The sequence below is a fragment of the Scyliorhinus torazame genome, chromosome 3 (genome assembly GCF_047496885.1).
Source record: "Scyliorhinus torazame isolate Kashiwa2021f chromosome 3, sScyTor2.1, whole genome shotgun sequence".
NCBI classification, from domain to species: Eukaryota; Metazoa; Chordata; class Chondrichthyes; order Carcharhiniformes; family Scyliorhinidae; genus Scyliorhinus; species Scyliorhinus torazame.
This window is the reverse complement of record NC_092709.1, coordinates 132,145,730-132,172,796: the sequence shown is the minus strand read 5'-3', so window position 1 is coordinate 132,172,796 and position 27,067 is coordinate 132,145,730. Positions and strand designations below refer to the sequence as shown.

The 27,067-nt window shown below is 48.6% G+C and overlaps 1 non-coding gene across 1 annotated transcript; it reads right to left on the bottom strand.

The window, feature by feature from the left end:
- Positions 1 to 11,918: 11,918 nt before the first annotated feature.
- trnas-uga (transfer RNA serine (anticodon UGA)) lies at positions 11,919 to 11,999 on the bottom strand. Its single transcript has one exon. It is a non-coding gene; the product is annotated as a tRNA-Ser (tRNA).
- Between the last annotated feature and the right edge of the window lie 15,068 nt (positions 12,000 to 27,067).

Below are 27,067 nucleotides of genomic sequence, written 5' to 3'. Positions count from 1 at the left end.
GTAAAAACAGGATCTGTCGGAAATAGCATGGGACTTCTGGATCAGGGTCATGCCAACATATTTAAAGGTCTCTGGAGTCCCCTTGATTCTGCAAAGTCTGGCCCAATGTTTCAGGTTGATAACCTTTCATCAAGCATTTTGTACTTGAGGGTAAATGATAATAACGAGAACCAGATAGGAAGCTATATTAATGGAGGTTAACAAGATAAAGACCGATAAGATTTTTTTCAAAAACCAAAAAGAGAGATAGAAAGTCTCAAAGAGATTCCTCAAGGTAGGGATAGAGTTTCCACTGAAGAGGTGGATATTGAAGTTGTTGAAACATCAGAGGTAAATGTACAAATGGAAATTGGACAGAAGAAATTACTCAAATCTTACGGTCAGAAAATTATTGGGGAACGGCATTCAATGACCCAGTCAGGAGCTCAAAAATGTTTAATCGAGGCTCTGGCCAATATTTTAAAAACATGTGGAAAGAATAAAAAATCATTGAAGGATACACTCGTGTCATGGGAGTGTTCCTTTAAGAAATGTTTTTGTCTTATCACATGGCTTCAGTGATGTCATTGTGTGGATGGAGCTGGGCTGTGGCTCTGGGAGTTGGTTTTACTTTCGCTTTGGTTTGCAGCAGATTTGTGGCTCTGAGTTTTTACTTTCGTTTTCACATTTGGCTGCTGTACTCAGACAGAGAAGTGTCTTGGCCTGTAGCTCTATTTTCAATTTTAAAGAGTTATTCCAAGGAAGAAATCCAATGATGATAGTCACCTGCTGTTTTTGTTAAAAAGGGGTTTTTGGTTTATGGGATCATGTTATTAAATTGGAACAGTTAAAGGGGGAATTTTTAAAGGGTTATAAAAAGAGTACTGTAGCTGTGTAGATTATTTCTGTTTGTAGTTGATAATTCTTACTGTGTATGTTTATACAAATGTCAAGTAAATTTGTAGAATAAAGCTTGTTTTTGGATTAAAAGCGCCTAAGCACTCTGTTGAATAACACTTGAAAAGCGGGCACTTGTGTTCATCGTAACCAAAATCAATAAACAGTTGTAGGTCAGGTGAACTCCATGATATACTTTGGAATTTTCTAAACCCTGGCCCATAACACTACATAAACATATGAAGGAAAACTGAATAGAAGGATATGCTGAAAAGAGTAGATGAAGAGGTGACACACAGCAATTGGGATGAATGCCTGGTTTTGTGCTGTAGATTCGGTGTAATTCAATTTAAGAATGATTCTGCCAGAGAACTAAATAATCTTAAACCTTAAAAAGGAATCTTGGAAAGTCTATTCTAATTAGTCCTTTTAAATTGCTTGTCGGCCATGAAGCCAAAACTTTTCACTTTGTTAGAAAGTTGCCATGGTTTTACTTCCCTCTGGCTGACCTTCGTGAATTTTATTCGCTTAATCTAGTATGAGGGTGTTCAGGAATGAAAGGGTTAATGTGGGACTGTACGTCTATGTGCTAATGTAAAAGGAATCGCATGATTAGCAGCACGGGACACAGTGGTTATCACTGCTGTCTCACAGCACCAGGGACCCATAATCGATTCTGGCCTTGGGTGACTGTGTGGACTTTGCACTTCCTCCCCTTGTCTGTGTGAGTTTCCTCCCACAGTCCAAAGCTGTGCATGTTAGATGGATTGGCCATGCTAATTGCTAAGTGGTCCTTTAGTTTCGAGAAATGTGCAAGTTAGGTTACAGGAGTCTGCAGGGGAGTAGACTGAGGTAAGGTGATCATTCAGAGGTTCTGTGCAGACTCAATGAGCCTACGGCCTCCTCCTGTGCTGTAGGGATTCTATGATAATTTGGTGGTAGTCTGAATGGTGATAGCGCATAGCTGAGGCTGAAGAAGCCTTGTATACCTGTCTTTTAGTTATGCTCTACAATTAATAGTTACTGTTCAGACTCTCAATCATTTCCAAATACAACCACAATAATTTGGGCAGCACGGTAGCATTGTGGATAGCACAATTGCTTCACCGCTCCAGGGTCCCAGGTTCGATTCCGGCTTGGGTCACTGTCTGTGCGGAGTCTGCACATGCTCCCCGTGTGTGCGTGGGTTTCCTCCGGTTGCTCCGGTTTCCTCCCACAGTCCAAAGATGTGCAGGTTAGGTGGATTGGCCATGATAAATTGCCCTTGGTGTCCAAAATTGCCCTTAGTGTTGGGTGGGGTTACTGGGTTATGGGGATAGGGTGGAGGTGTGGACCTTGGGTAGGGTGCTCTTTCCAAGGGCCGGTGCAGACTCGATGGACCGAATGGCCTCCTTCTGCACTGTAAATTCTATGAAATTCTATGAACATACAACAGGCTGGCAGCAGTTGAACGACCCCAAAATCTTTAAAAATAAAAATTGAATAATCCTTAGTCTGACCTGAAAAAATGCAGCAAAACATAGAAGACGTCAATGAAATAGTTGAGAAACTCTGTAACAGATGTGAAATTGAGAAGAAATTAACTGTGCAGCTAAAGAAGGACTGCACAATAGTACTTTGGAGGCTTTTTGAAAATTCTGCTTAAAAAAAGCAGAGTCAAGAACTTAGCAACAATCGACGAGGGGTGTGCAAACTTTAAAAAAGGATTTTAAAAGCTTTTAAACTAGCGGCAATACAAGCCAACACGGGAGACAGTTAATTTTTAAGTGCACAGCTTGCAACATGCCACAGCCTGGCAGAATGATGAAAAAAAGGGAGAAGAAAAATATTGGTGATTAAATTCGATTGGCCAGTGACAGCGAAGTAACTAACTGGCCTTAATGGTCAGAAAAAGTTTGAAGCAGCTCCATGGCAGGTATCCAGAAAATCAGGCTGGGAAAATTGTCTGGGATACTTTGGGAAATTGTGCAGAATAAAGACCCCTAAACATACAGAGGATCACCAGCAAATCTTTGCTCAAAAAGTCATCAATGAAATAGAAGAATCACACCAAGGTGAAGAACAATAATGCTTCCTAGGCAAGATTAGAGATCTCAGATATACCTACTGGAATGCTGACAATGAGCACATTTCTCATTTTAAATTAGACACAGGAGTAAGTCCTGTCCAAAAGAGAACAGTGATTAGCCAAAGACTGACTGAGGGCATCTTACACATCATTATACACAAACATATAAATTAGGAACAGGAGTAGTCCACTTGGCCCCTCAACCCTTCTCTGCCATTTAATAAGATTATGGCTGATATAAGTTTGACTTCAAATTCGCATTCCTGCCTGTCCCTCATAACTTTTCATCCCCTTGCTTATGGAGAATCTATCTACCTCTGCCTTGAATATATTGAAATACCCTGCCTCAATCACATTTTGATGAGAATTCCAAAGCCAGATATGGCCCGGTAGAGAGCAGACTCCCAAGTATATGCATGGTTCTAGAATCTGACTATCCATTATATGCATGCTTCTAGAATCAGACTACCAATTATATGCATGTTTCTGGAATCAGACTACCAGTTATACACATGCTTCTCGAACCAGACTACCAATTATATGAAGGCTTTGAGAATCAGACTACCAATTCATAAACATGTTTTTGGTATCAGACTATCAATTATAAGCATGCATTTGGAATCAGACTGCCAATTATAAGCATGCTTCTAGAATCAGACTTCCAATTATTTTATTTTTTTTTAATTTAGAGTACCCAATTCATTTCTCCAATTGAGGAGCAATTTAACGTGGCCAATCCATCTAGTCTACACATCTTTGGGTTGTGGGGGTGAAACCCATGCAAACATGGGGAGAATGTGCAAACTCCACACAGAGAGTGACCCAGAGCCGGGATCGAACCTGGGACCTCAGCGTCGTGAGGCTGCAGTGCAGACTACCAATTATATGCATGCTTCTAGAATCAGACTGCCAATTATATGCATGCTTCTAGAATGGCTCCAAAAAAGACACAAGCAGATACTGGAGACACTGGCTGTGATAAGAACATAAGAACTAGCAGCAGGAGAAGGCCACCTGGTCCCTCGAGCCTGCTCCACCATTCACTGAGATCATGGCTGATATTTTGTGGACTCAGCTCCACTTTCCGGTCCGAACACCATAACCCTTAATCCCTTTATTCTTCAAAAAACTATCTATCTTTATATTAAAAATGTTTAATGAAGGAGCCTCTACTGCTTCACTGGGCAAGGAATTCCATAGATTCACAACCCTTTGGGTGAAGGGGTTCCTCCTAAACTCAGTCCTAAATCTACTTCCCCTTATTTTGAGGCTATGCCCCCCTAGTTCTGCTTTCACCTGCCAGTGGAAACAACCTGCCCGCATCTGTCCTGTCTATTCCCTTCAAAATTTTATATGTTTCTATAAGATCCCCCCTCATCCTTCTAAATTCCAACGAGTACAGTCCCAGTCTACTCAACCTCTCCTCATAATCCAACCCCTTCAGCTCTGGGATTAACCTAGTGAATCTCCTCTGCACACCCTCCAGTGCCAGTACGCCCTTTCTCAAGTAAGGAGACCAAAACTGAACACAATACTCCAGGTGTGGCCTCACAAACACCTTATGCAATTGCAGCATAACCTCCCTAGTCTTAAACGCCATCCCTCTAGCAATGAAGGACAAAATTCCATTTGTGTTATTAATCACACATTGCACCTGTAAACAAACTTTTTGCGACTCATGCACTAGCACACCCAAGTCTCTCTGCACAGCAGCATGTTTTAATATTTTATCATTTAATTAATAATCCCTTTTGCTGTTGTTCCTACCAAAATGGATAACCTCATATTTGTCAACATTGTATTCCATCTGCCAGACCCTAGCCCATTCACTTAGCCTATCCAAATCCCTCTGCAGACTTCCAGTATCCTCTACACTTTTTGCTTTACCGCTTATCTTAGTGTCGTCTGCAAACTTGGACACATTGCCCTTGGTCCCCAACTCCAAATCATCTATGTAAATTGTGAACAATTGTGGGCCCAACACTGATCCCTGAGGGACACCACTAGCTACTGATTGCCAACCAGAGAAACACCCATTAATCCCCACTCTTTGCTTTCTATTAATTAACCAATCCTCTATCCATGCTACTACTTTCCCCTTAATGCCATGCATTTTTATCTTATGTAGCAACCTTTTGTGTGGCACCTTGTCAAAGGCTTTCTGGAAATCCAGATATACCACATCCATTGGCTCCCTGTTATCTACCGCACTGGTAATGTCCTCAAAAAGTTCCAAAATTAGTTAGGCACGACCTGCCCTTTATGAACCCATGCTGCGTCTGCCCAATGGGACAATTTCTATCCAGATGCCTCGCTATTTCTTCCTTGATGATAGATTCCAGCATCTTCCCTACTACCGAAGTTAAGCTCACTGGCCTATAATTACCCGCTTTCTGCCTATCTCCTTTTTTAAACAGTGATGTCACGTTTGCTAATCTCCAATCCGCCGGGACCACCCCAGTGGCCGCTAAATCTCACGAGTGGCCAATAACGGGATTTGAGCTGGCGAAAGTTCAGTTTGGGATCTTCTTCGCCCTCTCTGATGAAGCGATCAGGTTTATGCCCAAGAAGGGCACGTGTCTGGTTCGCATATTTTAAGGAAATTTAAATTTAATTATAGGGCTTAACACCGCTACTTCTACCCTCTCTGCATCGTCCCACCCAACCAGTGTGACGTCGTGTCCTTTAAAGATAGTGCCCCTATCTCGTGTGTGTGTCCAAGAGCCGTCGTTGCCGTAAGTCCATGGTGTGTGGGTGTCGCTGACTGGGCCAGCCATTATTGCCCATCCCTGAAGGCATTTATAGCCTGTCACATTGCTGTGGATCTGGAATTGCATACAGACCAGACCAGGTAAGGATGACAGATTTCTGGACTTCCAGTGGCATCATGTAGGTGGAATTTGCATGTTGGGTGACTCCTGCTTGAGGCTCTGGTTTCAGGGGCAGTTTTTGAGCAAGCTGGTACAGGAAAGCATAAGGAAAGTGGGGAAAGTCTAAGATCCAGAAAGAAGCCGCTGGGAAGTGTGGTAAACCACTGTATTGTACTGTTGTATTGTTACATGTCTGGGCTTGTCCCTGCTGGCTCCGCCTGTGGCTCCTCCCCTCGGGCTCATGTATAAATCTCCAGCCCTGCCCTCATTCTGGGGCAGGCTGCCAGCAGGTGTCTTTAAGCTGATTAAAGCCACAGTTTTTCTCCCGACTCCTCGTCTGTCATCAATTGATGGTACATCAATTTAATCAGCTTAAAATTTTCAGATGGATCCATCGCTAAAACCTGATCGTCTGGAGCTGGACCCCCAAGCAGCCGACTCCACTATTACGTTTGAACACTGGCTACGCTGCTTTGAATCGTACGTCGAGTCCTCCGCGATCGCCGTCGCCGAGACCCACAAGCTGCGAATCCTCAACTCCCGGGTGAGCCCGCAAGTATTCCTTATCATCAGGGACACTGACTCATACGAGGATGTGATAACGCTGTTGAAAAGACAGTATGTTAAGGGAGTCAACGAGGTAGATGCTAGGCATCTCCTTGCCACGAGGGGACAGCGCCCCGGAGAATTGCAAGCCGAATTTCTGCGCGCATTGTGGGTACTCGGCTGGAACTGCAGTTGTAAGGTGGTATCAGCTGCCGAGCACACACAGCTGCTGATCCGGGACGCCTATGTCGCAGGCATAAAATCGAATTACATTCGCCAGCGCCTACTAGAAGGAGGTACACTCGACTTCCAAGAAACAGTACAGATTTCGGTCTCATTATAAGTGGCCTTCCGCAACTTGGATGCATACACCTCCGACCACACGGCACCCTCGTGGACGTCGTGGGCACCGCCATTACCCGACCTGGAGGCACCGCAAGCCTGTGCCACACAGCAATCTCTGAGGCCCAAAATGCTACTTCTGTGGCCAGGGTAAGCACCCCAGGCAACGCTGCCCAGCGAGGAGTGTGATCTGCAACGGGTGCAGTAAGAAGGGCCACTTCTCTAAAGTCTGCCAGACCCGACCTGTTTGTAAGCCCAGCAGCGCTGCGTGTAACTTGTGGGGCTGCCTTCTTCAATACCACCCACCACTTGCGACCTGTGGGGGCCGCCATCTTTGGCGCCATCTTCGATGCCACGTGGGGGCCGCCATCTTCGACGCTACCCACCACATGTGACACGCGGGGACCGCCATCTTTGATTCACCCCGCCGGCTCCCGGAACCCCTGCTCATCCGATCGGCCCGCCCACCTTCCGAAGATCGCCTCCATCACCCTCGACCAGTCTCGACCTCATCACCTCGCCAAATCCATAATGGCAGTCCGGATCAACGGTTACGAGACGACCTGCCTGTTCAACTCCGGGAGCACAGAGTTTTATTCACCCAGATACGGTAAGGCGCTGCTCCCTCCCAATCTTACCCGTGACCCAGAAAACCTCCCTGGCTTTTAATCTCATTCCGTGGAAGTCCGTGGGTACTGTGTTGCAACCCTTACAGTATGGGGCGTTGAGTTCAAAGGGTTCAAACTCTACGTCCTCCCACAACTCTGCGCTGCCGTGCGACTAGATTTTGACTTAGCACAGGGCTAAATCGCTGGCTTTGAAAGCAGACCAAGGCAGGCCAGCAGCACGGTTCAATTGCCTTAACAGCCTCCCCGAACAGGCGCCGGAATGTGGCGACTAGGGGCTTTTCACAGTAACTTCACTTAAAGCCTACTTGTGACAATAAGCGATTTTCATTTCAGTGCCACCCCAAAAGTCTTACCCTGGAGTTCGATGGACCCCTGCCCCCCCTCACCGTATGTAACCTCTCGACCCTTAAAGTCGCCCCACCCCCCCTCTTCGCTAACCTCACCCTGGACTGTAAGCCCGTCGCCACTAGGAGCAGACGATACAGTGCTCAAGACCAGGCCTTTATCAGGTCGGAGGTCCAGCGACTCCTGTGGGAAGGGATCATAGAGGCCAGTACTAGCCCCTGGAGAGCCCAAGTGGTGGTCGTCAAAACTGGGGAGAAGCACCGGATGGTCATCGACTACAATCAGACCATCAACCGGTACACGCAACTCGATGCGTACCCTCTTCCCCGCATATCTGACATGGTCAACTAGATTGCGCAGTACAGAGTCTTTTCCACCATCGACTTGAAGTCCGCGTACCACCAGCTCCCTCTTGTAGCCATCTGGGATGGCCACGTCCCGATTACAAAATGGACACCCGCAAAGAATGCAGGGAAAATTGGACAATGCTAAGAAACAAGCAGGTGCAAGCTCTGTCTGTTGATTAGAACCTTAAATGCTCAGACAGGACAGAAACTACCAAACGATCTACATACTAATGAGCCATCTCCGGGGACAAAAGGGAAACATTTAGATACACAATGCTAGGACAGACTCTCTGGCGCCAGAAGAAGCTAAGACAAAGCAGACTAACAGTCACCAGGACACGCCCAGCGATCAGGGAACCACCCCTCTATTGGAGGAAAATCGATACAACTGATTGAGAAAGACCCAATTAGTTGAGGCCAGGTTCAAGGCCCGCCCAAAAGAGTGCAAAGCCCTTTTCAGTATAAGAGGTATCATCCAAGGGAGAATCCTCCTCCTTTGGCTTTGGCTCTCAGCGAAGAGAGAGACCAGCCTAGCAGCTGCATCAGACCAAGTAAGTCCCAAGTCAACGCCGCTACGAGATAGACGCTCCTAGTTGCTACCCCCTGTAAACAGATCAACCCAGCAGCCTCAGAACCGAGCAACGGCCATTGTTCCTCTGACTGAGTGGGAAACCGAAGCTAAGTATAGGCTTTAGTAATAGTGGTAGTTTTGTTTGTAGAGTTTATGTATGAGTAGATTTGACTGTGTGTAAATAAATGAGCATTGCTTTTGAACTTACTAACTGGTGCATCGAGCCATTGATCGGTATTCGGTTCTGAACCTTGTGGCGGTGTCGAAAGATACCTGGCGACTCTTGAGCAAACGTGATTAAATAGAGCCAAATTAAGAGCCAACCAAAAGTTAGCAACATTTACTGCCGACTCCTCCGGGACTCGACTTAGAAGTGGCCTCCAAGAGAAACCAAAATATGAATTGAGAATCCAATTGGGAACAGAAAAACCACAAGCGTCAAAATAGTACTGAGCAAGCCACTGAGATTCGGAAGTGTGTTAATGCATGCGTACTAACATTGATATAAAGTAAACCTGAGAGATTTTGTTGCAAAAAACTGTCGGGAATTTTGTAGGCCAGAAATTAGCGTAAGCCGTACCCGTGTTTACATCACCACTTTATCACCCCCTGTTCCAAATTCAGTCGAGATCCTAGTAGAGAAAATGGCAATGAAGGCAATGGAACGCCTTATGAACCCCCAGGAATTCGAGGTCACAGCGACCAGCATTAGAGTAGGACAGTGTCCCGTTTGGGAAGAAGAGATCAGGAAATATCTCAAAGGGAAAGGATGGCACCCCTTTGGAGTGAATTCTGTGAAAAATGAAAAAATGAAATGAAAATCACTTATTGTCACAAGTAGGCTTCAATGAAGTTACTGTGAAAAACCCCTAGTCGCCACATTCCGTCGCCTGTTCGGGGAGGCTGGTACGGGAATTGAACCGTGCTGCTGGCCTGCTTGGTTTGCTTTAAAAGCCAGCGAATTAGCCCAGTGTGCTAAACCAGTCCCTGGGGCTGGTGATAATGAGGAAACAGGACGCGGGAGTATAGGACATACTTGGTGGGAGAACCTGTCAGAGATCCACAAGAAGAGCTTGGGAAAAGCTCGCAAGCCAATTGCAATCGTGTCCTGTTTGGCACAATTGCAAGGCACAGAGTAGGTTGTTAGGACGCTCCGTAGAGAGATAGAGGAGAGAGACAGAAGTAGAGAGGTAGACGTAGAGAGGTAGACATGAGTGAGGTAGAGAAAGAGAATCGAGATCTGAAAGAGCAGTTAGCAGCAAGGGACAGAGAGGTGGATGATGCCAAGAGGGCACGTCAGTCTTGTCTCGCGCATTGAACAGTTTTCAGACACAATACGATAAGGCCTACCAGGACACGCAACCTGCAGTCTTGGTAAGACAAGAAACAGAACAGCAAGTTGAGAAATTGCAGAAACAGTGCAACGATTTAAAAGCAGCCCTACGAGCACTCCATACTTCCACGACGGAACAAAGGCAGAGCTCCGTAGACCATGCAAAGTGCCGGAAGCAAATTGCAGAATTGCAATCTCTGCTGTCCGTGCAAAATGGATTTCAGAGTACATTCTGACCCCAATTAGATCAAGAAAATGGCCCCGATTGGCAGGAATTGAATGAGACTGCCCATAGATATGTACATGGGACATGTAAGCAGGAAAAACCCCAGAAAAGGAAAGCGCCCCAACCCCGAAGAGAACCGGCAGAACACAGCCCCATGAATCCTGTGACCACACACCGCAGGGCCACAGGAGAAGGAGAAGCAGACTTCCTTTACACAACCCCATTAACCGTGACCTAATTACGGGACGTGTGTGGAACGATAACACCATTCCTTCCCACTTCAGACCCCCACCCATTTTTCACGAAAGTCAAACAACAGGCAATCACGTACGGCCTGGACGAAAAGGAGCAAGTGAAGCTCACAGTTTTAAGCCTCGACCCTTCAGTCGTAGCAGCCCTTCCTGACCCACAGAATGTAGGAGGGGGCACGCTCCAAGAGATGCACCCAGCGATCCTTGATGCGATCGGCTTTAACAGAGGAGACCCTGTAGAAGGCCTAAATAAGTGTAGGCAAAAGAAGACCGAGCACCCCACAGCATTTGGTGGATGATTGTGGATTCACTTTACCGCAGTTTTTGGAAAGTTAGCCCGTGCCCATTTGTCCCCAGATAATATGGCCAAATGGACCCGCATTCTAGTCTCCCACGCCACAGAAGCAGGACAAAAAGTTTGTGCAAATTATGACCCCTCAGATGAGGTCCACAATGAAAAATGGGTTTTGAAGAGATTGTCCCGCGCTTGGGAAGAATCAATTATAAAATAAAATAATAAATAAAATTTGCTTATTGTCACAAGTAGGCTTCAATAAAGTTACTGTGAAAAGCCCCTAGTCGCCACATTCCGGCGCCTGTTCGGGGAGGCTGTTACGGGAAACCGCATTTATAACACCCGATGAAGAGCAGGCAGAAATGAACACCAGAACCCCGCATGGGTAAATGAGGGCAGGAACAGCCAACCCGAGCCAAAACCTCAAGAATGTTAGAATTGTGGACAGCTAGGACACTTTGCACGAGAGTGCAACGTGCCCCTAGAAGCAGCAGAGAAACCAACAGACAGGCACCCTAAACAAGATTAGGGCAAAGCTGATCCATAGCATTAGCTCCCGTTCAGAGAGTACAGACATGAACGCCACCGACTGACGGTGTTCAGGCTCCCCAACTTGGGTCTGCGACACCCTTTGGGACAAGTCCGGTGACCGGTAGTAGCAGGCAAAGTTCGGGGACAACCCGTAGAATTTCTTTGGGACACAGGAGGGTCCCGCACCACACTCAATTCCTCCACGATGTTCCAGCGAGACACTTGGCCCACAACAGACACCATTGCACTCAGCGGCTTTACAGGCCATTTACAACAGGGACACATCACAGCCCCTATAGCAATACAGATAGGGAACATCGCAAACAAGCACCCTGTAGTTTTAATTTATCAGCCCCAGACAGCAGAACATATCCTTGGGATCAATTTCATGAGCTCCCATAACCATTCTTTTGATCCAGTTAACAAGTGTATATGGAAAATGGCAAAGGCAGCACGAGCCCCCACCACGCTCACAGTAGAACAAGAACAAAGAACAAAGAAATGTACAGCACAGGAACAGGCCCTTCGGCCCTCCAAGCCCGTGCCGACCATGCTGCCCGACTAAACTACAATCTTCTACACTAAATATCTGACTGAACTCGATATAGGTTCAAAACCGTTCATTTACAAACATTGCGATTCATTCTCGAGTCAGCGGCTTGTGCTAAACAACATTTCGAATCACAGTCGCTGCGAGCAGGGCTCGAACCTGCGCGGGAAACCACATTGGATTTCAAGTCCAACGCCTTTACCACTCGGCCATCGCAGCAAGTAGGAGAATACGGAAATAGGATTAGCTTAGTAGAAGACTTCTGGTTCGACCCTCGAGCCATGAGTTCAGACAAACAGGTTAGGGCAGTCCTGCAGGAACATAAAGCAGCATTTGCACAGCACAAACATGACTGTGGCAGTTTGACTGGCTTTGTGAATGTTACAGGTCCCGACCCTAAACCCCAGAAGCAGTACGGATTTCCCCAGGAAGCAGAGGGAGAAATCTCCAAAGTAATAGAGAGTTTGTTGGATCAAGGCATACTCAGATCAGTAGCCTCCACTAACAATGCACCAATTTGGCCCGTCAGGAAACCGGATGGATCATGGTGACTGACCATTGATTACCGGGAACTGAACAAAGTAACCCCAGCAGCAGCCCCCACCATAGCCACGAGTCACGAGACCATGCTCAAACAGGGACTCCAGTCAAAAGATTTTGGGTTTTGGACATTAGTTATGGCTTCTGGTCCATTCCATTGGCTAAAGCGTGCCAGTACAAATTCGCCTTTACATTCCAAGGGCAACAATACACGTGGACGTGCCTTCCACAAGGCTTCCACATCTCCCCCTCCATTTTCCACCGACAGCTGGCAAATGGATTAGCAAAGTTTTCCCGCCCTGATTGTCTGGTCCAGTATGTAGACGACTTGTTACTAGACAGACACAAAGGGAGAGCACATTTTGCTTCTCGCCGAACTCCTAGCATTCCTAAAAGAAATTGGTTGTAAAGTCAACCCCAAGAAGGCCCAGATTCTGAAAGAAAAAGTGATTTACTTGGGAACAGTGATCACTCATGGTAAACGTGAGATTGAGCACAATTTTATTGAAAATTTTTGGCCAATCATCACAGTACATTGTGTATCCTTTACACAGTAATATAACGATATAAATAACAATGGCCAGTTTTATAAACAAGAAATAAATAATATATAAACAAAAACAAAACTAATTGGCAACTGCCTTGTCCCAGATAAATATTCTCCAAAAATATGTTTTAACAGTCCAATATACAATTATCTATAACAACAACCTATACATATTATACTTATATATTAACGTCCCTGAGAATCCCTCTGGTTCCTCTCCCCCCCGCCCCCCCGGTTGCTTCTGCTGTCTTCTTCTTTTCCATTCCCTCTATCTTTCTGTGAGGTATTCGACGAACGGTTGCCACCGCCTGGTGAACCCTTGAGCCGATCCCCTGAGGACGAACTTAATCCGTTCCAGCTTTATAAACCCTGCCATCTCATTTATCCACGTCTCGGGGGCTTGGCTTCCTTCCACATCAACAGTATCCTGCGCCGGGCTACTAGGGACGCAAAGGCCAAAACATCAGCCTCTCTCGCCTCCTGCACTCCCGGCTCTTCTGCAACCCCAAATATAGCCAACCCCCAGCTTGGTTCGACCTGGACCCCCACTACCTTCGAAAGCACCTTTGTCACCCCCACCCAAAACCCCTGTAGTGCCGGACATGACCAGAACATGTGGGTGTGATTCGCTGGGCTTTTCGAGCATCTCGCACACCTATCCTCTACTCCAAAAAATTTGCTAAGCCGTGTTCCAGTCATATGCGTCCTGTGTAACACCTTAAATTGTATCAGGCTTAGCCTGGCACACGAGGACGATGAGTTTACCCTACTTAGGGCATCAGCCCACAGCCCCTCCTCAATCTCCTCCCCCAGCTCTTCTTCCCATTTCCCTTTCAGCTCATCTACCATAATCTCCCCCTCATCTCTCATCTCCCTATATATGTCTGACACCTTACCGTCCCCCACCCATGTCTTTGAGATCACTCTGTCCTGCACCTCCTGCGTAGGGAGCTGCGGGAATTCCCTCACCTGTTGCCTCGTAAAAGCCCTCAGTTGCATATACCGGAATGCATTCCCTTGGGGCAACCCATATTTTTCGGTCAGCGCTCCCAGACTTGCAAACGTCCCATCTACAAACAGATCTCTCAATTGTGTTACTCCTGCTCTTTGCCATGTTCCAAATCCCCCATCCATTCTCCCCGGAGCAAACCTATGATTATTTCTTATCGGGGACCACACCGAGGCTCCCGTCTTTCCCCTATGCTGTCTCAAATTTTCAGAGTAGCCACCACCACCACCGGGCTTGTGGTGTATTTCTTCGGTGAGAACGGCAACGGCGCCGTCACCATGGCTTGTAGGCAAGTCCCCCTACAGGACGCCTTCTCCAATCTCTTCCACGCCGCTCCCTCCTCTTCTCCCATCCACTTACACACCATTGAGATCTTGGCGGCCCAGTAGTACTCACTCAGGCTCGGTAGCGCCAGCCCCCCCCTATCTCTACTATGCTGCAAAAATCCCTTCCTCACTCTCGGGGTCTTCCCGGCCCACACAAATCTCATGATACTCTTCTCAATCCTTTTGAAAAAAGCCTTCGTGATCACCACCGGGAGGCACTGAAACACAAAGAGGAATCTCGGGAGGACCACCATTTTAACCGCTTGTACCCTCCCTGCCAGTGACAGGGATACCATGTCCCATCTCTTGAAGTCCTCCTCCATCTGTTCCACCAACCGCGTTAAGTTTAACCTATGCAATGTACCCCAATTCTTGGCTATCTGGATCCCCAAGTAGCGAAAGTCCCTTGTTACCTTCCTCAGCGGTAAGTCCTCTATTGCTCTGCTCTGCTCCCCTGGATGCACCACAAACAGCTCACTTTTCCCCATGTTCAGCTTATATCCTGAAAATTCTCCAAACTCCCCAAGTATCCGCATTATCTCTGGCATCCCCTCCGCCGGGTCCGCCACATACACGGATAAATCGTCCGTGTAAAGAGATACCCGGTGTTCCTCTCCTCCCCTGAGTACTCCCCTCCACTTCCTGGAACCCCTCAATGCTATTGCCAGGGGCTCAATCGCCAGTGCAAACAATAATGGGGACAGAGGACATCCCTGCCTCGTCCCTCTATGGAGCCGAAAATACGCAGACCCCCGTCCATTCGTGACCACGCTCGCCATCGGGGCCCTATACAGCAGCTGTACCCATCTAATATATTCATCTCCAAAGCCAAATCTCCTCAACACCTCCCACAAATAATCCCACTCCACTCTATCAAATGCTTTCTCGGCATCCATCGCCACCACTATCTCCGCTTCCCCCTCTGGTGGGGGCATCATCATTACCCCTAGCAGCCTCCGCATATTCGTATTCAGCTGTCTCCCCTTCACAAACCCAGTTTGATCCTCATGGACTACCCCCGGGACACAATCCTCTATCCTCATTGCCACTACCTTGGCCAGAATCTTAGCGTCTACATTTAGGAGGGAAATACGTCTATAGGACCCGCATTGCAGCGGGTCTTTTTCCTTCTTTAGGAGAAGCGATATCGTTGCCTCAGACATAGTCGGGGGCAGCTGTCCCCTTTCCTTCGCCTCATTAAAGGTTCTCATCAGTAGCGGGGCAAGCAAGTCCACATATTTCCCCATAAAATTCGACTGGAAATCCATCCGGTCCCGGAGCCTTCCCCGCCTGCATACTCCTAATTCCTTTCACTATTTCCTCTATCTCGATCTGTGCTCTCAGTCCCACCCTCTCCTGCTCCTCCACCTTAGGAAATTCCAGCTGATCCAGAAAGCACATCATTCTCTCCTTCCCATCCGGGGGCTGAGCTTCATATAATCTTTCGTAAAATGCCTTGAACACTCCATTCACTCTCTCCGCTCCCCACTCTATCTCTCCTTCCTCATCCCTCACTCCCCCTATTTCCCTCGCTGCTCCCCTTTTCCTCAATTGATGGGCCAGCAACCTGCTCGCCTTCTCCCCATATTCGTATTGTACACCCTGTGCCTTCCTCCACTGTGCTTCTGCAGTACCCGTTGTCAGCAAGTCAAATTCTACGTGTAACCTTTGCCTTTCCCTGTACAGTCCCTCCTCCGGTGCCTCCGCATATTGCCTGTCCACCCTCAGAAGTTCTTGCAGCAACCGCTCCCGTTCCCTACTCTCCTGCTTTCCTTTATGTGCCCTTATTGATATCAGCTCCCCTCTAACCACTGCCTTCAGCGCCTCCCAGACCACTCCCACCTGGACCTCCCCGTTATCATTGAGTTCCAAGTATTTTTCAATGCACCCCCTCACCCTTAGACACACCCCTTCATCTGCCATTAGTCCCATGTCCATTCTCCAGGGTGGACGCCCTTCTGTTCCCTCCCCTATCTCCAAGTCCACCCAATGTGGAGCATGATCCAAAATGGCTATAGCCGTATACTCCGTCCCCCTCACCTTCGGGATCAACGCCCTTCCCAAAACAAAAAAGTCTATTCGCGAATAAACTTTGTGGACATAGGAGAAAAACGAAAACTCCTTACTCCTAGGTCTACTAAATCTCCACGGGTCTACTCCTCCCATCTGCTCCATAAAATCTTTAAGCACCTTGGCTGCAGCCGGCCTCCTTCCAGTCCTGGACCTCGACCTATCCAGCCCTGGCTCCAGCACCGTATTAAAATCTCCCCCCATTACCAGCTTTCCCACCTCTAGGTCCGGGATGCGTCCTAGCGTGCGCCTCATAAAATTGGCATCATCCCAGTTCGGGGCATATACATTTACCAAGACCACCGCCTCCCCCTGTAATTTGACACTCACCATCACGTATCTGCCCCCGCTATCCGCCACTATGGTCTTTGCCTCAAACATAACCCGCTTCCCCACTAGTATAGCCACCCCCCTGTTTTTCGCATCTAGCCCCGAATGAAACACCTGCCCCACCCATCCTTTGCATAGTCTAACCTGGTCTATAAGTTTCAAGTGCGTCTCTTGTAACATAACCACGTCTGCCTTAAGTTTCTTAAGGTGTGCGAGTACTCATGCCCTCTTTATCGGCCCGTTCAGCCCTCTCACATTCCACGTGATCAACCGGGTTGGGGGGCTTTTTAACCCCCCCCCTTGTCGATTAGCCATCCCCTTTTTCCAGCTCCTCACCCGGTTCCCACGCAGCTGTGTCCCCCCCTCAGGCGGTGCCCCCCCGCCCACCCCACCCCATTCCGGCTCCCCCCTCTCCCCAGCAGCAGCAACCCAGTAACTCCCCCCCCCCCCCCGCTAGATCTCCCACTAGCGTAGTTACACCCCCCATGTTGCTCCCAGAAGTCAGCAAACTCTGGCCGACCTCGGCTTCCCCCCGTGACTTCGGCTCGCACCGTGCGACGCCCCCTCCTTCCTGCTTCCCTATTCCCGCCATGATTATCATAGCGCGGGAACAAAGCCCGCGCTTCCCTTTTGGCCCCGCCCCCCATGGCCAACGCCTCATCTCCTCCACCTCCCTTCCTCCCTCCACCACCACTTGTGGAAGAGAGAAAAGTTACCGCATCGCAGAATTAATAACATAAAACTCATCTTTTCCCCCCCTCTTCGCCCCCCCCATACTCGCCCCACCACTTTGTTTCAAACGTTCTTTTTTAATAACCCGCTTATTCCAGTTTTTCTTCCACAATAAAAGTCCACGCCTCATCCGCCGTCTCAAAGTAGTGGTGCCTCCCTTGATATGTGACCCACAGTCTTGCCGGTTGCAGCATTCCAAATTTTATCTTCTTTTTGTGAAGCACCGCCTTGGCCCGATTAAAGCTCGCCCTCCTTCTCGCCACCTCCGTACTCCAGTCTTGATATACGCGGATCACCGCGTTCTCCCACCTACTGCTCCGAGTTTTCTTTTCCCATCTAAGGACCATCTCTCTGTCCTTAAAACGGAGGAATCTCACCACTATGGCTCTAGGAATTTCTCCTGCTCTCGGTCCTCGCGCCATCACTCGGTATGCTCCCTCCACCTCCAGCGGACCCGCCGGGGCCTCCGCTCCCATTAACGAGTGCAGCATCGTGCTCACATATGCCCCGACGTCTGCTCCTTCTGCACCTTCAGGAAGACCAAGAATCCTTAAATTATTCCTCCTCGCGTTATTCTCCAGCACCTCCAGCCTTTCCACACATCGTTTATGGTGTGCCTCCTGCATTTCCGTCTTCACCACCAGGCCCTGTATATCGTCCTCGTTCTCGGCTGCCTTTGCCTTCACGAACCGAAGCTCCCGCTCCTGGGTCTTTTGCTCATCCTTTAGCCCTTCGATCGCCTGTAATATCGGGGCTAACAGCTCCTTCTTCATTTCCTTTTTAAGTTCTTCCACGCAACATTTCAAAAACTCTTGTTGTTCAGGGCCCCATGTTAAACTGCCACCTTCCGTCGCCATCTTGGTTCTTGCTTGCCTTCCTTGCCGCTGCTCCAAAGGAGCCACTGCAATCTGGCCACTTCCCTCTCCTTTTTCCATCCGTTTCTAGGGGGGATTCCCTTCTGGTTTACCGCACAGCGCTTCTAGCCGTTAAAATTGCCGTTGGGGCTCTTATTAAGAGCCCAAAAGTCCGTTCCACCGGGAGCTGCCGAAACGTGCGACTTAGCTGGTCATCGCCGCACCCGGAAGTCGAGCACAAGAGAATTGACTCGATCGTCAAATTGCTCCTTCCCCACAATGTCTCAGCCCTCCGGTCATTTTTAGGACTGGTTGGTTACTGCCGAAACCAGTTGACGGTTTCGCCACTAAAGCAGCACCCCTTTCCGAACTTCTCAAGAAGCAGGCACCTTGGGAATGGCTTCCACAGCGTACAGATGCCGTAGATGCTTTAAAAAGAGCACTCAGCACAGCCCCCGCACTACAGGTCCCAGATCCACATTCCCCGTACGCTATCAAGGTAGCAAGCACCGACCGATCCCTTTCGGCCGTGCTCCTCCAGGAACGCCATGACCAGTTACATACGCCTCACGCATGTTAGACCCCGTAGAGCAAGGATTTTCTGCCTGTGAAAGGCACCTGCTTGCAGCTTTTTGGACAGTGCAATACTTTGCCTACATTACAGGACTCAACCCCATCACCATCCTCACAGAACACACAACAACACAGCTATTGTTAGACGGCAGACTTAAAGATGGCACAGTCAGCCAGATTCGCGCAGCCCGTTGGACCCTTCTTTTACAGGGACGGGACATCACGGTAAAGAGAACCAAAACCCATACATTCCTTGCCGATAATTTGCAGTATGCAGGCACCCCTCACGAATGTGAGATCATCACCACTAAACAGAACACAGGCCCATATATTCCCAAGACACCCCCCAGGAAAACAGGTGGTACACCCCAGAGACCCCAGCCCACAGACACATGCGCACCCCTGAAGATATATGTGGATGGCTCATCCACAGTGTTAAATGCAGAAAGAATTACCGGTTGCGGTATATATGTAGAGGACGCGCAGGAACGCGCCCTAGACGAAATTTCCTTGAAGTTGCCAGGACACTTAGGCTCGCAGGCAGCAGAGCTGGCAGCAATTGCATATATTGTAGACCACCCAGACTCGTTCCCGACTCCAGCAGACATCTACTGAGACAGCTTGTATGTCTGCAATAGTTTGACAGAGTTCCTATCACTCTGGGAAACAAGAGCATTTGTTTCCGTGGACGGTAAATCCCTACCCTCAGCCCCATTACTCCGCCATATCTTAGAGACAGCGAAGGATAGGAAATACGGAATAATTATGGTTCGCAGTCATCACCGTTCTTCCCCCCCCCCCGGTAACGTTAAAGCAGACGCCCGAGCGAAGGCGGGCTCCAGGCATGGTTATTTTTGGACCCCCTTCCCCCCCGAAAGCACCCCAGTACACGCAGTTCAGGTCTCACAGACCAACATTCAGGAATTAGCGAAGGCCCAGAAAGAGGACGATAAATTCAGGGAAGTTTTAAAGGGAATCTTCCCAGCCCCGTACAAGTTTTAAAACGCAATCACCACACACGATGGTGTGATTTTAAAGGATGGCATTTATAAAGTTCCCAGCCAGGACAAGAATTAGATCATTTGTCAGTTCCATGACTATCATGGACACCAAGTAATTGAACCCACCCTAGCCCACCTCAGACCGCTTTGCTGGTGGCCTGATTTAAAAACCGATGTCAAACACTACGTAGAGAATTGCTTAATCTGTGCCCAGAACAATCCGGACAGATATGCTAAAAAGGCTCAACTTAGCCATACCCACTCCGTTAATGGACCCTGGACAAATCTTCAGATAGATTATATAGGACCCCTACCCCCGTGCAGAAATGGTTACAAGTATGTGTTGGTGGTCATAGACAACTTCGCAAAATGGGTGGAAGCATTTCCATCATGAACTAATACGGCCAAGGCGACGGCTAAAATATTAACACACCACATCTTTACAAGATGGGGCCTCCCACGCTCTATAGAGTCCGATGAAGGCTCCCATTTCACCGAACATGTAATGAAAAACGTCCACGATTTTCGGCATTTGACAAAAGTTCCATATCGCACACCACCCCAGTCAAGTGGTATTGTAGAATGAATGAATAGGACATTGAAAGCCACCCTCAGGAAAATGGTACAGCAAAATAACAGCACCTGGGATTCAGTACTCCCATTCGCTTTAATGTTTTTAAGAAACACGGTATCTACATCCACAGGATACACCCCCCACACCCTCATGACCGGACGCCCCATGAAAGGCACTGAGTATTTATTAGGACTGGATTTGGCCAGCCCTGCAGTTACAGCCCTCACGCATGAAAATGCGGTTACACAATTAGTACAGAACATAAAGGCAGCCCAACTCGCCGCAGCAGTGAGACTTGGAACCAGGAAGAAACAGAGCAAGGCTTGTTTCGACAAAACAGTACACGCCACTGAGTTTACAGTCGGGCAACAAGTTGTGCTTTCCCTTTACAACCCCAGTTCATTCCTTTCCCCAAACTTTTCCGGACCGTTCTCCATTTTGGACAAAGTCAGCCCCTCAGTATACAAAATAACCTATCCCAATGGTAAGTCTGCGTGGTTTCATATAAACCACCTTAAGGCTTACGACTCACAGAATGCCCACATGTCATGATATTTAGATCAGCATATCATGGTACAATCAAACACACACTGATGGACATGCAGTAGGACCAACCAACACACACACACAACATCGCAGCCAATCACCAGTGAGAGCACACGCACTATGAAACCAGGGGACACTACAGTTCCCGCTCATTCCAGCAGCAGCCAGCTCAGAGCACCGAGCTCAGAGCCTGCCACTCAGACATTCACCATGTGCTGAGTGCCTCACCCAGATAGTAATAGGACAGGGGCCACAGATTAGCTGGTGATGCACGTACCCAAGTTAGCAGTGTGCTGTTATAGTTAAGTAGTAAATAAACTTGAGTTACACCATCTCCAGCCGTGTTGGATCGTTTGTACACCAGAACACCCAATACACACCACACACCCATCCTGCTCGCAGCAGCAGACAATCACGCCCCCCGCCCACAAATGACATATTCCTACCCTCCCCCAACCACTCCAGCCTGTCCTCAGACACAACTTCAACTCCGCCCCCCGAGGCATGACTCCATCTCTCCCTTCCATCAACCAGCAGCGACAGCGACAGTGATAGCGATCACGATGACGATAGCCAAAGCACACCACGCTACGACTATACCCCTGCACCAGGCCCCACTCCCAGCGAATCTGAGCATGATTCTACCGACCTATTTGAGATCATTTATATCAAAGCCCCTGACCCAGACCCACCGCCCGACGATTACGGATTGAAGCATAGTAGCTCCAACCACGATACACGATTCTGGCACCGAGACAATTCGTTCCGGCTCATCCGGAATGATGAGATGGACCCCAATTCGCTCCAAGCAGCTTTAGCATGGCTACTACAGACAAGAGTTTGGCAACAGGGAGAAGATGATGACTTAGAGTCTGACTCCCACCAAACAAATCCCTTTGCGACCCTGTTCGCTATTGAGCAGTGAGGTGTCCAGATGATGGAGAAAAAAGGAACCGATGGAAAGATACGGTGTCCTTTCTGATGGAACCTGCACCATGTTTGTTGAATGTTTGTTCGTTAGTGTTATCGTTAAGTGTTGTGTGTAAACCCGGAAAGTTTTCACGGCCCCACGTCACCACTCCTTTAACGCCCCCCCCCCCCCCCCCCCCCCCCCGGCTGTTAATGGAACAAGTTTGTCCCAGACAATAGTTCAGAGGAACCAGTTTGTCTACAGAACCCGACTCATAGTTGCTCTCCTAATTCGAGAGGCAGCCCCTACGACGACCACATTCTTACCCGTTCTTGCCGGTTGCTCAGGCAGTGGAGAAACGGCATTGGTCCCCGCCCTACCTGAAGACCCCCACCCCCCTCTAGTCAGCTGCGGCATTGATCACCGTCCTACCCGGGGATTCCACCCATTTCTTACCCGCCGCAGCCCATACGCACCCCATTTTGGCTCGTTACATTCGAAATTCTTTTGTTTGGTTTTGGTAACCCTTAGGTTGCTTCCCTATGCTATTTACATCCTCAAACACTGGGATGGTAAATCTTACAGGCTGCGAGACGGCTCGCAATGCGGCAATATTTTTCTTAGATGTCTAGTCCAAATATTCGGTTTTTAAAAAATGAAAAAAAATGAGGGAGACACAGATGGTGACCAATTATAAAGGGAAATTGGCAGTAAAGGACAGACAGACATACGAGATCTTCAGCAAGATAATAACAGAAATTATGCTTGTGTTCATAGAAATCCAGGAACCACAGAGGAAGACAAAGAAGAAGTCCGACAAAGATGAAGACAGCCTTCGTGTTGACATGGATCTTAGCGGGATCCCTTCAGTTGCCCGCGGACGCTACCCTCCTGACCCCTACCACACAAACTGTAAATTACTCTCACCCCTGCAATACACGGAACCTCGAGATAACTAGCCCAGCGACAGCTAGCAATACCCCAACCTGGTGTGAAGTTTATCACCAGGTACTCACTCTCATATGTAGTTGAAGCACTCTTAATGCTGGTGATACTTTGCAGTATCGTGCAAACGTTTAGAGTCAGGAAATGGTGAAAGAGAGCATATCGCTCTCACACCCCGTTATACAGATTTAGGTCCCCCATTTTTGAATTTTACCAGACCCCCGAACCCACTGGGACGGATTAAAGGGCATCCATTTTGTTTAATGTCTCCTGTGGAATAAAGAGATGTAAACCTCTGTGTCTGACTGCCAGGCCAGAGAAATGTGTGTGCTGCTATTTTGTACAGTTTAAGATGTATAGATTATTTTTGGATTGTTTGTATTTTTGGATTGTTTAAATGAGGATAGTTTATTGAGAATAGTGAGAGGTTCCAGTTTTTTTATTTTTCTGTAATGCATGTATTAATGTCATAGCGCCCCGTAGAGTTTTATGATACTGTATGTATTTAAAATGGTTTAGGTAAAATTGTGTTGCATAGGATAGGACAGTGTAGAGCCTAGGCATGGGTACCCCGGGGATCAGAGGATGACGACGCCATAGTAATGTGATCCTTCACGCTTTGCGTTGAGGATCACAAGGAGGGTATGTAGCCGTCCGATTACAAAATGGACACCCGCAAAGAATGCAGGGAAAATTGGACAATGCTAAGAAACAAGCAGGTGAAAACTCTGTCTGTTGATTAGAACCTTAAACGCTCAGACAGGACAGAAACTACCAAACGATCTACATACTAATGAGCCATCTCCGGGGACAAAAGGGAAACATTTAGATACATAATGTTAGGACAGACTCCCCAGCGCCAGAAGAGGCTAAGACAAAGCAGACTGATAGTCACCAGGACACACCCAGCGATCAGGGAACCACCCCTCTATTGGAGGGAAATTGATACAACTGATTGAGAAAGACCCAATTAGTTGAGGCCAGGTTCAAGGCCCGCCCAAAAGAGCGCAAAGCCCTTTTCAGTATAAGAGGTATCACCCGAGAGAGAATCTTCCACCTTTGGCTTTGGCTCTCACCGGAGAGAGAGACCTGCCTAGCAGCTGCATCAGACCAAGTAAGTGCCAAGTCAACGTACACTACGAGATAGACGCTCCTAGTTGCTACTGTGTAAACAGCTCAACCCAGCAGCAGCCTCAGAACTGAGCAACGGCCATTGTTCCTCTGACTGAGTGGGTGCCCGAAGCTAAGTATAGGCTTTCGTAATAGTGGTAGTTTAGTTTGTAGAGTTTATGCACGAGTAGATTTGACTGTGTGTAAATAAATGAGCATTGCTTTTGAACTTACTAACTGGTGTATCGAGCCATTGATCAGTATTCGGTTCTGAACCTTGTGGCGGTGTCAAACGATACCTGGCGACTCTTGAGCAAACGTGATTATATTGGAGCCAAATTAAGAGCCAACCAAAAGTTAGCAACACTATCCGCCCGGAGGACCACCAATACACTGCCTTTGAGGCAGGTGGCCACCTCTATCACTTCCTCAGGGTCCCCTTCAGCGTCACCAATGGGGTCTCGGTCTTCCAACGGGTGATGGACCGAATGGTTGACCAGTACGGGCTGCGGGCCACGTTCCCGTATCTGGATAATGTCACCATCTGCAGCCATGACCAGCAGGACCATGACGCCAACCTCCAAAAATTCCTCCACACCGCCAAACTCCTTAACCTCACATACAATAAGGAGAAATGCGTTTTCCGCACAACCTGCCTAGCCATCGGTGGCTACGTTGTGGAAAACGGAGTCCTAGGGCCCGATCCCGACTGCATGCGCCTCCTCCTGAAGTTCCTCTCCCCCACTGCCCCAAGGCCCTGAAGAGATGCCTGGTGTTCTTCTCCTACTATGCCCAGTGGGTCCCCAGTTATGCGGACAACGCCCGCCCACTCATTAAATCCACCGTTTTTCCCCTGACAGCTGAGGCCCGCCTGGCCTTCAACCGCATCAAAGCAGATATTGCTAAAGCCGCGATGCACGCAGTAGACGGGTCCATCGCGTTCCAGGTGGAGAGCGATGCGTCCGACTTTGCCCTGGCCGCTACCCTCAACCAGGTGGGCAGGCCCGTGGCTTTTTTCTCCCGTACCCTCCAGGGCTCCGGAATTCGACACTCCTCCGTCGAAAAGGAGGAGGAATTAACCCTACCTAGGGCATCAGCCCACAGACCTTCCTCAATCTCTTCCCCCAGCTCCTCCTCCCATTTACCCTTCAACTCTTCTACCAGCGCTTCCCCCTCTTCTTTCAACTCCTGGTGTATTTCCGACACCTTGCCCTCCCCGACCCATACACCCGAGATCATCCTATCTTGAACTTCTTGTGCCGGGAGCAACGGGAATTCCCTCACCTGTCACCTCACCAAAGCCCTCACCTGCATATATCTAAAGGCATTTCCCGGGGGTGCAAACCGCACTTCTATCGGCCAGACAGAGCACACCTGGTAAAGGCCTCCCGCCCCTTCGAGCGCCTCAGCATCGATTTCAAAGGGCCCCTCCCCTCCACTGACCATAACGTGTACTTCCTCAACATCATTGATGAGTACTCACGTTTCCCTTTCGCCATCCCATGCCCTGACATGACTTCTGCCACAGTCATCAAGGCCCTGCACAGTCTCTTCACCTTGTTCGGTTTCCCCACTTATATCCATAGTGATCGGGGTTCTTCTTTCATGATGATGCACTATCAATTACGACGAGAGTAGAGAGTAATTGAGGCTTTATTAAGCAGAGATGTGTTGCCTCCTGCAGCTGCTACCAGAAATAGTAGCAGCTCGGTGTGCACACACATTTATACTCCACCTACTGGGCGGAACCAGCAGGCAGGGATCTACTCCCGTACCTGTAGTACAGGAGCCTTACCGTATTACCTCTAATACAAGTATTATACAAACAGTGGTGACTACCACATTCACCCCCTGTTAAAAAAGAGTCCCGCAGGGATGGTGGAAAACTATTTGCAGATATGTGAGCATTTAAAGTTTACAGTCTGGTGAAAATTTACAAATTTAGCCGGTCGGGTGCCTTGATCCTCTGCTGTGAGCGCCGCAGGCCCGGTGGCGATTCAGGCGCCGGCTTGGTCGCCTGTGACTCAGGGAGCGTGTAGTCCTCATCTTCATCCCCGGGTGAAACCAGTGGGAGGGCATGCGAGGAGTTTGCGAACTGCCTGGTTGCTGCAAGGTCGAGGGTACCCCCTTCTAATAGGTGTTGGCGGATGTACGCTGACCCCATGCCTGTAACAAAAGCGTCCCTGATTAAAAGTTCAGTATGTTCGACTGCCGAAACTGCCTGGCAATCACAGTTGCTCGCCAGGATGTGCAGGGCACGCCAGAAATCGTCTAAACACTCACCAGGGAGTTGCTGTCTCGTGGACAGGAGGTGCCTGGCGTACAGTTTGTTTATTGGGGGAACATAATGTCCCTTCAGGAGCTCCATTGCTTCCGTGTAAGTAGGCGCATCCCGGATAAGGGGAAAAATATCGGAGCTCACCTGTGAGTAAAGGACCTGGAGTTTCTGTTTTTCCGAGGGTTGGTCCGTCGCGAATCGGAGGTAGTTCTCGAAACAAGCGAGCCAGTGGTCGAAGGCCAACGCAGCGTTGGCTGCTTGCGGGTGCAGCTGCAGGCGATCAGGCTTGATGAGTTCCATCGCTGTAATATCTCTGCGTAATAAATTGATGCACTATCAATTACGACGAGACAGGAGTAGAGAGTAATCAAGGCTTTATTAAGCAGAGATGTGTTGTCTCCTGCAACTGCTACCAGAAATGGTAGCAGCTCTGTGAGCACACACATTTATACTCCGCCTACTGGGCAGAACCAGCACGCAGGGATTTACCCCCGTACCTGTAGTACAGGAGCCTTACCGTATTACCTCTAATACAAGTATTATACAAACAGTGGTGACTACCACACATGAGTGATGAGCTGCGTCAGTTCCTGCTTAGCAAGGGCATCGCCTCAATCAGGACTACCAACTACAACCCCCGGGGTAACGGACTGGTGGAGAGGGAGAACACGACAGTCTGGAAGGCCTTCCTTCTTGCCCTACGGTCTAGATGTCTCCCTGTCTCCCGCTGGCAGGAGGTCCTTCCTGATGCGCTCTACTCCATCCGGTCGCTCCTGTGTACCGCCACCAATGTGACCCCTCATGAGAGGATGTTTGTTTTCCCCAGGAATTCCACCTCAGGGGTCTCGCTCCCGTCCTGGCCTGTCCTCCTCCGGAAGCATGTGAGGAGCCATGAGTCGGATCCACTGGTCGAAAAGGTCATTCTCCTTCATGCTAACCCCC